The sequence below is a fragment of the Thamnophis sirtalis genome, unplaced genomic scaffold (genome assembly GCF_051295495.1).
Source record: "Thamnophis sirtalis isolate CommonGarterSnake01/CBP01778 unplaced genomic scaffold, rThaSir2_p1.2 scaffold_5, whole genome shotgun sequence".
NCBI classification, from domain to species: Eukaryota; Metazoa; Chordata; class Lepidosauria; order Squamata; family Natricidae; genus Thamnophis; species Thamnophis sirtalis.
The window spans coordinates 93598462-93613362 of NW_028261385.1; the positions used below are offsets into that span (position 1 = coordinate 93598462).

Here is a 14901-nt window from a genome sequence, read left to right on the forward strand (position 1 = left end):
TGCTTATTTTATTTTGCTGATCAAATTTTAAAACCACCACACTCTGAATGGTATACAAATAAAATATTAAAACATTTAATTTTAAAAGAGGCAAAGATCAATATTAAAAATTAATTAAAAGGCAAGGAAGGGCTTTCAGAGCATTAAACAGCCTCACGTCTGTGGGCTTCTATTCTACTGGGAGAGGGGGGGCTTGGTCTGGCTTTACTCTTTTCTCAAGAATCTCTTGGGAACCATAAGCTGGACATGGGCTACTAACAGTGAATTCTTAGGACATATTGAGAACCCACAATTCCAGGCTAAATTTGCAGGAAGTGGTAACAGTGCTTCTTGCCTGAAAGCAAAATGAGTTGTAGTACATAGTGGGCTGAAGGAATGCCATATTTTCTTTTTCTTTTCTGTTTTTTTTTTCCTGCAGGATTCATGGGCCTATAAAAGTTATGGAGCTGGCAGGTGCTCCCAGCAGACAACATGCAATGGGAAAGCTCTAGTTTGATGTATTTCTGCCAGATAGACAGCTCTTAATAGCAAGATAGCCCTGCCAGGAACAAAAAAAAGTAGAGAGGGCAAATTCCTACATATCAATTCTTAGAAGCTAAGTAAAAAAGAGGATAGCAAAACTGAAAGTCATCAGCATTTGATTTTAGTACCTCGTAAGTTATCTCTAACTGTTTTTGTCCTGCTTTCGTTTCAGCAGCTGTGCATTTTTAGGGCATGAAAGAATTATTGGTTGTATTTATCATTTCCTGTTTCCTAGAAAATGATATGTGTCAAACTGCTATCACTAGCATTTCTTTTTTAAAACAAGAAGATGAAAAAATCCAGGATTAAATGCCCAGAGTTCACGAAGTCTTTTGAAAAGACAAAGAATGACAATGGAGATTGAAGTCCTTACTATTTTATCTATGTATTGTGTGGTTGCCATCTTGACTTAGCTTGACATGAACACCCCAAATATCCTTGACCTCACATATCTAGGATGGAAAAAATGCAAATTGGTAGAAGAATTTAATGGGGCTTCTGTTTTTCTAGGAATCCTAGAAGTGATAGTGAAGGACGTACTGTAGGTGCATTAACTGAAATAAGCAATATTGGTTTTTGGGCTGTTCCCTCTCTGAAACTGAGGGTTAAGGGATACAAACAAGAAGATCATGAGAAAACTAGGTATACTTTCAACAGGCATCCAAATGGAATGACAGAAATAGCTTTCAAAAATCATTGAAAATAGCTGCAGAATTAATATATGGATCTTTCCCCCATGTAAGAGGATAGTTGCTTTAACACTCTGCCTACCACACCTCTCACCAACAGACAAATTGAATGCATATGCTAATATTTCTATACGTATGAAAGGAAACTTCCTAAGGAAACAGTAGAAATTCAATAATATATTTACATAGAGAAGACAAGCAGGGGTGGGTTCTGACAGCCACTACTGCCGGTTTGCTCATGGGCATGCAGTGCGCGCATACACAGTAGAATAAAATTTATTCCGCACATACGCAGAAGCCAAAAACAAAATGGTGGTGCCTATGGCCAAACCAGTCCAAACTGGTAGGAACCCACCACTGAAAACAAGGCATCTAAGTGTTGTTCTTAATTTGTTGCTATGGTTATGTTCACTAATATTCAAAACAACTGGAAACTATCAGGTTAGTTATTGATGGTCATCAGCTTAAATTCTAAAACATTGCAGCCTTGAAAATAAGTGCTGCATTGTATGAATCTGAAACACTAAACGAATCGTCATTTATTGCTATCTTTGAAGCTATGTCTAGCTGGATCACCCACACCCAGGTGGATATTCTTTCAATTGTTACCACTTCAGGTTTGAGGCTGAACGCTTGAGTGAATTTCTGTGAAAGATATTACATTAGGGCTAATATAAAGGGCCTTACCTCACTGAAAAGCTGTGCTGCCCTGAAAGTACTGCTATAGTTAGATGATTTTTGATGTTTCATTCACGTACGTGGGTCACTTAACATTATGCAAACATATCAGTTACACTCTCCATTAAGAAAGGAATGATGGAGAGAATGAAGGAGAATGACAGCGCAAGAGAGATCATTTACCCCAGGAGTGTTATCCTATCCTGTAACATGAAAAGATGACATCAGTTACAAAACAATTTATCACAGGTGATTGTATTACTGCTGACATGCAGCATGGGGCATCAACTCTCCAGACTGCCCATAACATTGGGGAAGGTTAGGATTAGTTCTCTGTAACAGGGATCATTAATATCCATTCATTTACTGTTGAAAAAGTAAGTAGTAATTACATCAGTTCCTCTTGCCATCAACACCCAGAAAGATAAAAACCCATTATTAGCTCTTCTGCTCTCCATACACCTCTTTCTTCTACCTCTCTGCTACCTCCTTTCTTCCCTCCATCATCCTTTTCTACTCTACTTCCCCTTCCTTTCTCTTTCTCCTCTCTCTTCATTCCACTCCTCCTTATCCTCCTCATCTTCCCCCCTTACCCTCTCTCCTATCCCTCTCTTCCTATCTTTCTTCTCTCCTCTGTTTCCCACTCTTCCTCTTATTGGTGTATTTCAGCTTCTGAGCAAACGCCATTCTATGTTGATGGTATTTATGCTTCCATATCAATATACTTAACATATCTTAGTTTTAAAGAAAACAGTATACATGTGCAATCATATTATTTTAAAATCTAACACCCCTCGTCAAGCCTAATATACTTACCTCCCTCCCACCCTCCCTCCCAACCCCCCCAACCTTCCCTCCCCTGACTTCCCAGAACCCATACACGGTATAAATCTTTAACAAAACAGTCTAAAATATATTGGAAAAAAAGAATAAAAAAATTGATAACATCTTTACATTGAGCCTAGCTCCTCCTTGCTAAGCTAACTTTAAACAATTCATATCATTCCTGATCTTAATCATAAGCTGTCTGGAATTTCTTAGTCCCATATTTATTTTGTATGTAATCGATCCATTTTTTCCAGTCTCGTTTATATCTCTCGTTTGAGTGGTCCTTAAGATATGCAGATATTTTAGCCACCTCGGCTAAATTTATGACTTTCAATGTCCATTCTTGAATTGTAGGCAAATCTTCCTTGTTCCAGTATTGCACCACGAACAATCTAGCTGCTGTTATTAAGTGCAAAATCAAATTAATCTCTACAGCTGTACAATCAGTAATTATACCTAACAAAAATAACTGAGGGGTAAACTTTATCCTTTTTTAAAGAACATTTTGCATAATCCACCATATTTTTATCCAAAATGCCTTAACCTTTTTGCAAGTCCACCATATATGAAAATATGTAGTGTCGAGAGAATCACATCTCCAGCATTTGGGTTGTAAGTTCGGATACATAGAAGCCAACTTTTTAGGATCTAAATGCCATCTATAAAACATCTTATAAAAGTTTTCTCTCAAGTTTTGGGCTTGTGTAAATTTTACATTTCTTACCCAGATCCTTTCTCATGTATCCAACATTATTGGTTCTTCAATATTTTGAGCCCACTTTATCATACAGTCTTTAACCAATTCTGTTTCGGAATCCATCTGTACTAATACATTGTATATCCTCTTTATATGCATTAAGCTTTGATCTCCTATTTGTTTAAATAAATTATCCTCGACTTGCATAAAACCAATTTTTTGATCTGATTTCCACCTGGCCTGTAGCTGTCCATACTGGAACCATGTTTGAATTACCTTTTCCTCTTTTAATTCATCCAAGGATTTTAGTTGTAATACACCCCTTTCTAGGGTAAGAAGCTGTCTGTAAGTAATTATATCCTGTTTCTGTACTATGTTCATATTTTCTATTGCATGTCTAGGAATTGCCTACATGGGTATCTTGTCATTTAATTTGTATTGATATTTTTTCCAGACCCGCAGTAAAGCATTCCTTAAAATATGACTTTTAAAATTCTTGTCCACTTTTTTGTTATATAGCAGGTAAGCATGCCAGCCATATACCAGATCATACCCCTCGATATTAAGTATCCTATCATTTGTTAAATTAATCCAATCACTAATTACAGATAAGGCTACTGCGTCATAGTATAGTTTTAAATTGGGTAATTTCAAACCTCCCCTCTCACGCACATCTTGCATTATTTTTAGTTTTACTCTTGGCTTCTTCCCTGCCCATACAAATGTATTAATACCCTTCTGCCATTCTAGCAGGTTCTCATCTTTTTTAAGTATAGGTAGCATTTGGAAAAGAAATAAAAATTTAGGTAAAATATTCATTTTCACTGCTGCTATTCTTCCCAGCAAGGATAACTGTAACTTTTCCCATTTTTTTCATCTCTGTCTGTATACTATGCCAAAGTGGTTCATAATTATACTTATATAACTTCCCGTTTGAGGTTGAAATATGAACTCCTAAATATTTGACCCTTTTAACTATTTCACATCCTGTCATTCCTTCTAGTTCTTCCTTTTGTTTAGTATTCATATTTGTAGCTAATATTTTTGTTTTCCCTAGATTTATTTTAAATCCTGACACTTGACCATATTGATTAATCATATTAATTAAGATCATACTAGATTTCTGCGGTTGGGTTAATATTATAACCAGATCATCCGCAAAAGCACGCACTCTATATTCTTGCTGCCTAATCTTAATTCTCTTTAGGTCCTCCAAGCCCCGTATTTTATTCAACAATATTTCCAAAGTTATAACAAACAGTAATGGGGACAAGGGACAACCCTGTCTTGTACCTTTTTCAATTTGAAAAGAATCTGTTAAACTTCCATTAACTATAATTTGAGCTGCTTGCTATTGATATATTGCTTTAATTGATTGTAAGAAACGTTCTCCTATTTGCATTTTTTGCAGTGTTTTCAACAGGAATTGCCAATTAACTCGATCAAAGGCTTTCTCAGCATCCAGAAATATGAGCGCGGCAGGAATTTGGTTATTCTTTCCCAAATATTCTAGTGCATTAACGATTAATCTTACGTTACTTCTCATTTGTCTCCCTTGAATAAAACATGTTTGATCATTATGAATCAATTGTTGAATAACCAACATTAACCTATTTTCTAGTATTTTAGTAAAGATTTTATAATCTACACTAAGTAGTGATATAGGTCTGTAGTTTTTTGGCTGGGTAATATCTTGGTCTTCTTTGGGTATCAGGGATATAAAAGCTGTCTTCCCAGATGGAGGTACCTTACCTTCTGTTTGAATCTTATTAAATAATTCCTTAAGAGGATATACCATTTCTAATTGTAGATTTTTATAGTAAGTCGCTGTCAAGCCATCTGTACCAGGTGCCTTCCCTGCCTTTAACTGCTTAATTACCTGTAAAATTTTCCCCGAAGTTATTGGTTGATTCAATCTTTGCCTCTGCTCTTCTTTAACTATTTCTTTATCCAAGTATCTCTCTATATCTAGACCATTAATTTTGTCACCCTTGTACAACACTGTAAAGAATTCATGGAAGACCTTTTGAATCTCACCCTGTTGAAACACTTCTTTCCCTCTGTAGTGCAATTTGGCTATGCTACGAAATTTTTGTTTTTTCCTAATCTGATATGCTAACCATCTACCAGATTTATTTGCATTGCAGAAAGTATTATGTTTTGCATATAACAGACTAGTGGCTACCTGGTCTGAGATCAACATATTAAATTGGTCTTTTAATAAGATAATTGCTTCTTTAATCTTTATATCTCCTGGTTTCAAAGTTAACTCTTGCTCTTTCTTCCTAATTTCATCTTCCAGTTCTGTTCGCTTTTCCAAATGTTTACATCTATGTAATCTATTTATATTTATCAAAGCTCCTCTCATATACGCTTTACTTGCATCCCAAACAATTTCCATAGATGTACCCTTATTCGTATTAAAAACAAAATATTCTGTTAACAATTTTTTACATTCATTAGTATATTTCTCATATCTAAATAAATTTTCATTCAATCTCCAAGACCTTCTTGCTTGCATCACCCCTCCCAACTCCATCTAAACTGGATTATGATCTGATAAAACTCTGGCACATATCTTTGTCTTCTTCACCCTAGAAAGCAAATCATTGGTAGTTAGTATGAAATCAATTCTGGAAAAGGATTGATGTCTATCAGAAAAGAAGGTAAAATCATATTCTTCTGCATTTCGTTCTTGCCAAATATCTCTCAGTTCGAAATCATCCATCATATCGAAAAAGGACTTAGGTAGTTTCGCTCGGGTTTGAGTATTTGGGCGAGAAGCCTTCTTATCTTTCTTAGTGTCCATAACACCGTTCCAGTCACCCAATAGTATGCAGGACCTATAATCCCACTGTACTAATTTGGCATGAAGCTTTCTATAAAATTCATCTTGTTGTTGATTGGGAGCATATATTCCCAGTAGCAATGTCCTTTTCCCTTCTAATAACAAGTCTATTGCAATATATCTTCCGTGGGGATCTGCTTCGATTAATTCAGCTTTCATATCCTTCCTTAAGTATATAACTATACCATTTTTCTTCTCTGTAGCAGAAGCTATAAAATGTTGTCCAAATCTTGTATTAATCAGATATTTTTGATCAGTTGATCTAATGTGAGTTTCTTGCAAACAAATTATATCATTCTTGAACTGTATAAGATAGTAATATATTTTCTTTCTTTTCTGTGGAGAGTTTAATCCATTGACGTTCCATGTTAGAAACTTAGTTGTCATCTTTGGCTCCCTGAAACTTTTTTAGAGCCATCTGAACATCCTGGAATTTAACCTTTGGTCTGGCTCCTCCCACTGCTTCCAAGCTGGTAACTGTAGTATCTTGACCGATAACAGGTGTTTGTTGTGATTGTTGCTTTTTTAATTGTTGGTCCATTCATCTGGTAATCACACGGGTTTGTCTTTGTTCCTTGGCTCCTTGTGCTTCTGAGAGAGAAAGATGATCCATCCTTGTTGATAATTGTGTAGTTTGCTGTCTATCTTGTCCTTCTTGTTCCCTTTCTCTAGGTCCAGGTGGGGCGGGGTGTCTGGCCTTCAAAATATTATGGTAAAAATCTCGGGCCTTCCATACTGAATTAAGACGGTATCTTTGCCCCTCAAAAATGAGTGCTAGCCTAACTGGTGCATCCCATCTGAACTGTAGCTGACGATTTTTAAGCTCTTCGACTAAAAAGGCATAGTCTTTTCTAGATCTTAGCATTTGAAGTGGTATCTCTTTCAAAACTGTCACTTCCTGACCCCCAATTTGAAGCTTGGTTTTATAGGACTCTTGCATTATCATATTCCTCATGTCTCTTGTGGTAAAGTAAGTCACAATGTCCCTTGGAAGATGCTTCTGTCTAGCCAGCCAGGAGTTAACACGATAAACCTTATCAATTTGCCAATCAAAATTCCCCCCTGGCCTTCCCATCAGACTATCGAAAGCTTCTGAGAGAATCTGTTTCAGATTTTCCTGATTATTTTCACGCAAACCTCTTATTCTTAGTGCAAGTTCCATTTGTCTATACTGTAACATAATAATTTCTTTTTCAGCATCTCTAACTTTTTGTTGAACCACATCTCAAGTTTATCAGACAGTTCTTTATGAGCAACGGATATCTCCTCCTTAATTTTTGTTTCCATCATAACTACATGATTTTTAAATGCTTCAGCCAGTTTCTTCTGAAAAGTTTCTTTAGTTAACGGCTCCCCTGTGGGGGGAGGAAGTAATGACTGTAGTTTTGTGCCAGGGGCGGGCGAACTGCCCGCAATTTTTGAAATGGGGGGGGGGACATTTTGGATAGGGTTTTGCTTAGAAGCCATTCCAAGTTTTAATCTTCTTCAACCAATTAATAAGTCTCTGCTGGTCGATTGAGCAGCTGTTGCTGTTTAATTTAGTATTAAATCACTCCTTTTCTTTGAAGTTTTAAACTCCGTAGAAATTCAAAGCCCGATCAGTGTTATGAAGCTGCTTGGTGCCATTTGGAATATCTCTTTAGCAAGTAAAATATCAGAAGGAATTCTTGTAAAAATGAAGCTAAGGATTAATACAAACAATTAAAAGTTCACGTGTGTAGAGTCTGCTCGTCTTGAATTCAGTAAATCAAATTTTTGTTCTGAGGATGGGAGGTTTGCTTTGCGTTGCTAATAAACAACAGGAATTTCTGGCATGGAGACAATTCTGCTCTTGGGTGCTCCTTCCTCCCCTCCCAGAGTCGATCTGAGCAAGTTAGTTGGCACGTTGGCCAGCATAATTAGCTCACCTTATCTCCTTCGCCTGAAGAAAAGGTAAAGAAGCTGTCAGATGGCTGATGGATTGCTCATCAGACAGTTTAACACGTCCAGGATTCCGGAACTGTAACAACAAGCTCCCACCAGCAAGCCCCTCCCCCACCGGAAGCCCTGTGTATACACTCAACATTATAGACCATTATATTATTTTATTGTTTTGTTTTGTTTCTTATGGCTGCTTCTCGGCCTTTTGGCTAAGATCAAGTGTAGTATCTTATGTTGGGAAAAAGTACAATACTCAACCATTTACCTGCATTAACCAAGAGGCGCATAGCATAAACAAAGAAACAAAGATCACTGAGTTACCTCTGTTAGATAATAATGTATTGATAATCTGCTTGGTGCTTAAAAAAACAGAAAGAGGGGGGAAAGTGGACCATTTTATCAAATGGTCAAATCATTAGTCACTGGTCAATATTGATAGCAAGTTCCTCACAGTTCAAAATGCTAAATTAAAGCCTTAGATAACATCTTAGCTAATGTAAACACTACAATTACTGGCTTATTGAATGTTATTGCCTTTGTTTTGATATCTCCATTGAAAAATTGTTACAAACACTCAGGAGCACACTGGTTCAGAATGAACTGGATCATTTTTTTAAGAAAGAATGAACATCTTCAAACATGCTTGCCTAAGCATTGTTGTTGTATTGCTGTTGCTACATTTTTATTCCACTATTTTTAAAAACAAGTTCTAGATCAGGCCTGTCAAACTGGCAGCCCACTGGCCAGATATGTCATGTCCAGCTCAGCAAAGGCAAAAAATGTCACAATACTTCACAATCCGACCCATGATACGATTGAGTTACAGCAAAGGAGCAGCCTGCGGTGCATCTGCCAGCTCCATTTTCATTACCAGAGGGTTTCAGGAGTCTGTTGCAGCCGAAAATGGAGCTCACAAGGGCCGCAGGCAGCTCTCCTGAGTTCCATTTTTACTGGCAGAGGGTTGCAGCAAGCCATTGCAGCCAAAAATGGAGCTCGGGTGCCTGTTTTTGCCGGCAGAATGCCACTCCAGGCACCCCAGACACAAGTGACAATAAGCTGGCCCTGACCACGGCCACCCCAGTCAAACACAACCCTGATGTGGCACTCAATGAAATCAAGTTTGACACTCCTGTTCTAGATAACCACTATATAAGCTGTGCCTGAAAAACTATGAAAACAATCAAAAGTTATGTCAGAATTATTGGTTTCTCCATATCACCTCAATGCAGGATATCTGCAATCATAATCAAAATCATCAAGATGAAACTTGTGATGATGCAATCAAAGCTCTGCCTGGTTTTATATGCAACACTTGTAATGTGCAAGTTTCAACCACACTATCACCATTTTGATATTTTAGCTAAACCTTGTTGACATCTTGAATCAATGGCAGGAAGTGTGTAAGATAATCACTTTCCAAAAACAAAATTTGACCTTTCAATTTATTTCACACTCCAACCAGCACTTGATTCCATGCTGAAAAAAATGAAGATACTGCAGACTCTGCTTTGGGAATAATGATTATCAGTCTCCCAGGCACGAAAGCATGACCATTTATTTATTGTTTCATTTTATTTTACTCTGCTGCAATTTCAAGAAACGCCCAACAATTCAGATAATGAAAGATATATAGCAAATGAATGCAAAAATAAAATCAAACGTAGAAACAAAATATGATAAGCATAATAACGAATTCTTAAGGCTTATGCCATCTTAGCCATAGTAGTTACAATTTGTTTTTGAAATATTCTAGAAAAATATCAGACTCATCATTCTCTAAATCAGTGGTAGTCAACCTGGTCCCTACAGCCCACTAGTGGACGTTCCAGCTTCCATAGTGGGTGATAGGGGTTTGCTGTAACTCTGCTTTATAAATTTTATAAAGTAAAGTTACTTCCCTACTTTATAAATCACCATTACTGTGGAACCGGTGGGTGGTTAGAAAATTTTACTACTAACAGAGATACAAAAGTGGGTGGTAGGTATAAAAAGGTTGACTACCCCTGCTCTAAATCATTTAATAATTAATTTATTAATTTATTAACATCCTAGTTCTTAACCACCCATCTAACTATTATGGGCAATTAGGCTTCCTGACTGAATCGTGTTGCAATAGGTTAGAGAGATTCCTGATTTTACTGACATTATTTGTTGCCGTGTCTCTTACAGATAAGACAATCTTCATCCCAAACAGAAGAAACCTTTTGAAAATGGAAACATTTGGTATCATGCATTGAAGTTTAGAATTTTCAGAAATACAGAACACTCAGCCTCTGTCTCAAAGAAACAGATTCAGGCTGAAGATGTAAGAGAATTGAAAGCACCCTGATCTTGCCAAATCTGGGAAGTTATTTCAAAATCTTGCAATAATTTATCATTTTCTCTGGTATAGCAAGTTTTTATTTCACATAAAAATACTTTCCTGTGTGAACCCAAAACCCTAACTCATCAAAAATACACAATTATAGCTGAATTCATTCTTTCTACACAGATTTGTATTTGTATTATTAATCTGGACAGCCATTATCAGGTTTAGCTGAGATTTCTGTTGAGACCATAAACATAAATGTTTATAGCATAAAGCATAAAGTTAGGAAAAGTGTTTCATTAAAAGGGCATAAAAGTAAAAACCAGACATATATTTATTTTATCTGTTGATAAGCATTATTGTCAGCCCTATAAGGCCTCCCAGACCAAGAAACCAATGCCATATAGGAAGGAATTGTTTTTACCGTAAAGCTATAGGAGCAGAATCTTGCACATGTGTTTCCCCTTCTCTCCCTTGGTGTGAACTAGGGATGGGCTTGACTGAGACATTTGTTCACATTACATTCCTGGCCCAGGTTCAAGCTCCGTTTATCTAACCGCTGCCTTGGCAGCTCCTCTTTCACCTGTCCTTCAAGGCCACCCCTCTACAACTACGGAAAGTTTAGCATCTATCTCAACAATGCCAAATAAATAAATAAACAAGTAAATAAACAAACAAACATGTTAAAAGCACATTGTTATTCCAAAAAAAGAAAATAATCAGGCAGTGGAATGCAATCAAACTTGCAGAATTCTCCTTTTTTTCAATCAGATTAAATGAGGCCAATTGAGAAACTTGTTCTTGTCAGTCTGTCCACCTTTCTCCACCACCACCACTACCACCACACACACCACTGGAAACCATTGTTCAGTTTTCATACTGTTCGGACCAATTCATGCAGTGGAATGCTATTGTATTGTCATATTCACCGGGAGCAGTTCTTAATTCACAAAAGACATGCAGAAATACATATGAGGAGCATGTAGCCAATACATAAATTAATGCAAATGACATTAAAACACCATATATGAGAAACTGCTTTCATATGTGCATGTCTAAAATGTGTATTTTGTAGAATAAAAATGATGATGATTTTCAGGTGGCATTTCAAAAAGATATTTCATTCTCATGTGGAAGCAGGATAAATAATTGTCATACTGGGAAAATGGGAAACAGCCTCCAGACTGTCTTACATTTTGATGTTAGCCTTGTTGCTGTCTAGTTTGTATGGTCTCTCAGTTTTATTTTTATTTTATTTTATTCAATATGTTTTAGCTCAAATTGTATTTGTTTCTTTGGATGTGTTTATTATGAAATACCAAAAGAGTTTCAACTATAGGATGGTTTAAAACATTTAACAAAAAATACACAAACAAACTTGGGCAGATTTAACCACCCCTAAACTATAAAAAATGAGTATTTAGATTGTTTAGAGCTGTGAAGTAGTGGAGAACTGCTGATTAAACTCAAATAGTCTATGTGCATGAAATATTTTTTATCCGATTCCATTATTCAACCCAAAGTAATAATCATATAAATAATTCACACAGGGTCTGTTTCCACCTTGTTGCAGATAACATCCTAAAAAAGGCATAAAATGATCACGAAAGTAAGATATCCAGTCTAAGATAGCTCTCATTTTTTATCAATTTACTTAACTCAAAGAGACAAGAGTGTGATGAGGTTCATAAACTGTAAATATAAGGCACTTCATTCCAGATGAATGGAATAGTGTCAAGAGATAAAAGGCCAAGTAAGTTCACATGGAGAAAGCCAACAATGGGTGTTAAAGAATAATGCTGGCTTTCCATTAATGGTGCAGAAATATGCACTGAATACAACTGGCTCAAGAAGTGGAGAAAAAGAGAAGCAGAGGTGGGATTTGGTGGTTCTTGAACCGGTCATAACGGGTTCTCCCAAACCTGGGCGAACCCGTATCAGCCCACTTCTGAACCTGACTGATCAGCTACTCTCAATGAGATTTAAGAAAGAAAAAATGAAATCTGCGGCTCATGGTTAATGTATCTGATTTATACTCCACCTCATATCTAGGACCTCAAGGAGGCAGTCTAGATTACATTCCTCCCTCCCATTTTGTTCTCCATAATAAGAACCCTGAGCTGCAGGCTTTGCAGAGAGAGTAAATAATCCAAAGGCATCCAGCAATCCTTTGCAGTTGAGGATGGAACTGGACTCTGGGGCTCACTAGTGCCCATCCCACACCATAACTACTAAACCAAAGTGCAGTTCTAGACCACCAAACTGCTGACAAATAAAGGTAAAAGTGAGAAACCTGATGTTTTTTCCTCTTGAAGTATTTGCCCAATTGGGAATCTACTCCCTCCAGCTAACTGAGAGAGTTTTAGCCATTCGATTGATTGATTGATTGATTGATTGATTGATTGATTGATTGATATGTTAGGGAATATGAATGTAAAGTGGTTGACAAGTTTCAACAACACATTAGCCAGCAAAATGGCAGGAGGCAGGTTCAACTTTTGAAGAAACTGAGACTGGAAAAGAGATTGAAAGACCAGCCCAGAAGTAACAACCAAGGAAAACAGTGGAAAGAAAACTGCTAGAGGGCATGACATCCCAAGCAAAGGCAGTTTTAGTCACCAAGAGATGGAGAAGAGTTGAAATGTGTAAGTTTGCAATGGTGGTGAATACCTGTAGCTCGGGGATAGGATGAGAGTGGAGGTTCATTCTCCGAGCTTGTGGGTTGGTTTCCAAATGTTTCATTACTAGGCTGAGTAACATCTTCAGTGGAATTTAAGGAATTCACTAAATTCCACTGAAGATGTTACCTAGCCTGGTAATGAAATGTTTACTGTAAGTATCTATTATTTTTAATTATCTATGGTTCTAAGCCAATGGTGGCTAAACTTTTTGATGCTGAGTGTCCAAAATCCAATGTGCCCCGTTTTGGCTTCCAGGTTGGTGGAAGCCTCCCAGGCCCAAAATATGGGTGGAGGCCACATACACATGCATGAACCCCCAAAATGCAATGTGAGTGCCCTCCCACATGTGCCCCCCTGCTGCCCCCATGCATGTGTGCATGCATCCCCCACATGCGCCCCACCTGAAAACCAGCTGGTCGGCAGGAGTTGCACATGTATGCATGGTGGAGCTGGGCTGGGGCGACAGCTGGCGTGCCTGCAGAGAGGGCTCTGCATGCCACCTGTGGCACATGTGCCATAGGTTCACCATCATGGCTCTAAACTGAATGAGTTGAATAGTTTAGCACCGTTTGGAGCTTCTATGTGTTATATTACTCATGGGTTTGTATGATGTTCCTTAATGATGATAAAGCTATAAAACAAATTCACAACAAGAAGAGGAGGAGTGTTTTCAATTCATACCCAGAAGGAGAGAATTCACCCACATGGGACTTTTTAATGACGAAAGAGTTGGAAGCAGGCTTGGTTGAAACAAGAGCTGAAACGGTTTGATTAGAAAACTACCTCTAGGATTCTGGACTAACTTCTGTGCCACAGGAAGTTCTACCTTTGTAAGTCTTCAAGCAATATTCCAACTATTGATTAAAAATTCTAGAGTTCAAGTCCAATGGCTATACTTCATATCCTGTCATTAGCTATCACATTTTGTTTCCATGATCTCAGGGCAGTGAGCACGTCCTCTTTCATTATCCCTTTTTTTTTATTTTCAAAGCCGTATGAAGTTGATTAGACCAAAGGAAAATGAGTGACCCCGAGTTACCTCAAATGCAACAGGAACCACAGTTCTTCCATGTAAACTTGGCATGCTTTAATTTTAAGTTTCATTCTTTGTGAGATCCTTCCTCCTCTCTCCTACACACACACATACTGTTCTTTCCCAAAGAGGGCTTGTTTGCCTCTTTTTAAAAAACAAAACACATACACACAAACCAAATTGTAACTTCAAAATAACATTGCTCCTCTTTTGCCTGTATCCAAAACTGGCTGAGAGCCAACCTACATCAGTTTCACTCCATACTGGAAACCTGTATGCCCTGCTGTCATTTCAAGCAGATTATACCTCAAGGAGTGAGAAAAACTGGAGTTGTGCCAACTCCCTTCAGGAAACAGTTTTGAATGGAACATTAAATTGCCTTTCAAAAAGAAAGTTGGTACCTCCCATGAAGGGAAATTAAAAGCATAATCTTGCGTATTGTTCAAAATATAAGACCCATTACCTTCAACAGGACTGACACTTTGAGATGTGAACGTGGAATTGCAGTCTTAAGTAAATGGATGGGGATCTGAAGACTGTAACATTTGGCTTACAAAACCCACCTTACATTTGATTCCCCCCCCCCCTTTTGCAGGGCAGTAGGAATGGCTCCATTTTTTAAAAAAAAACATTTTAATCCAAAGTGTTCCTTTGTTTTTTAAAAACAGAATAAGAATGTAAGATCGTCAAAGATCTA

The 14901-nt window shown here is 37.4% G+C and overlaps 1 long non-coding RNA gene across 1 annotated transcript in view; it reads right to left on the reverse strand.

The window, feature by feature from the left end:
• Positions 1 to 10955, reverse strand: part of LOC148045473 (uncharacterized) — a 95885-nt gene extending 84930 nt beyond the window's left edge. Inside the window, exon 1 of the long non-coding RNA XR_015696748.1 lies at positions 10915 to 10955. This is a non-coding gene — a long non-coding RNA (uncharacterized LOC148045473). The remainder of the gene's footprint in view (positions 1 to 10914) is intronic.
• Between the last annotated feature and the right edge of the window lie 3946 nt (positions 10956 to 14901).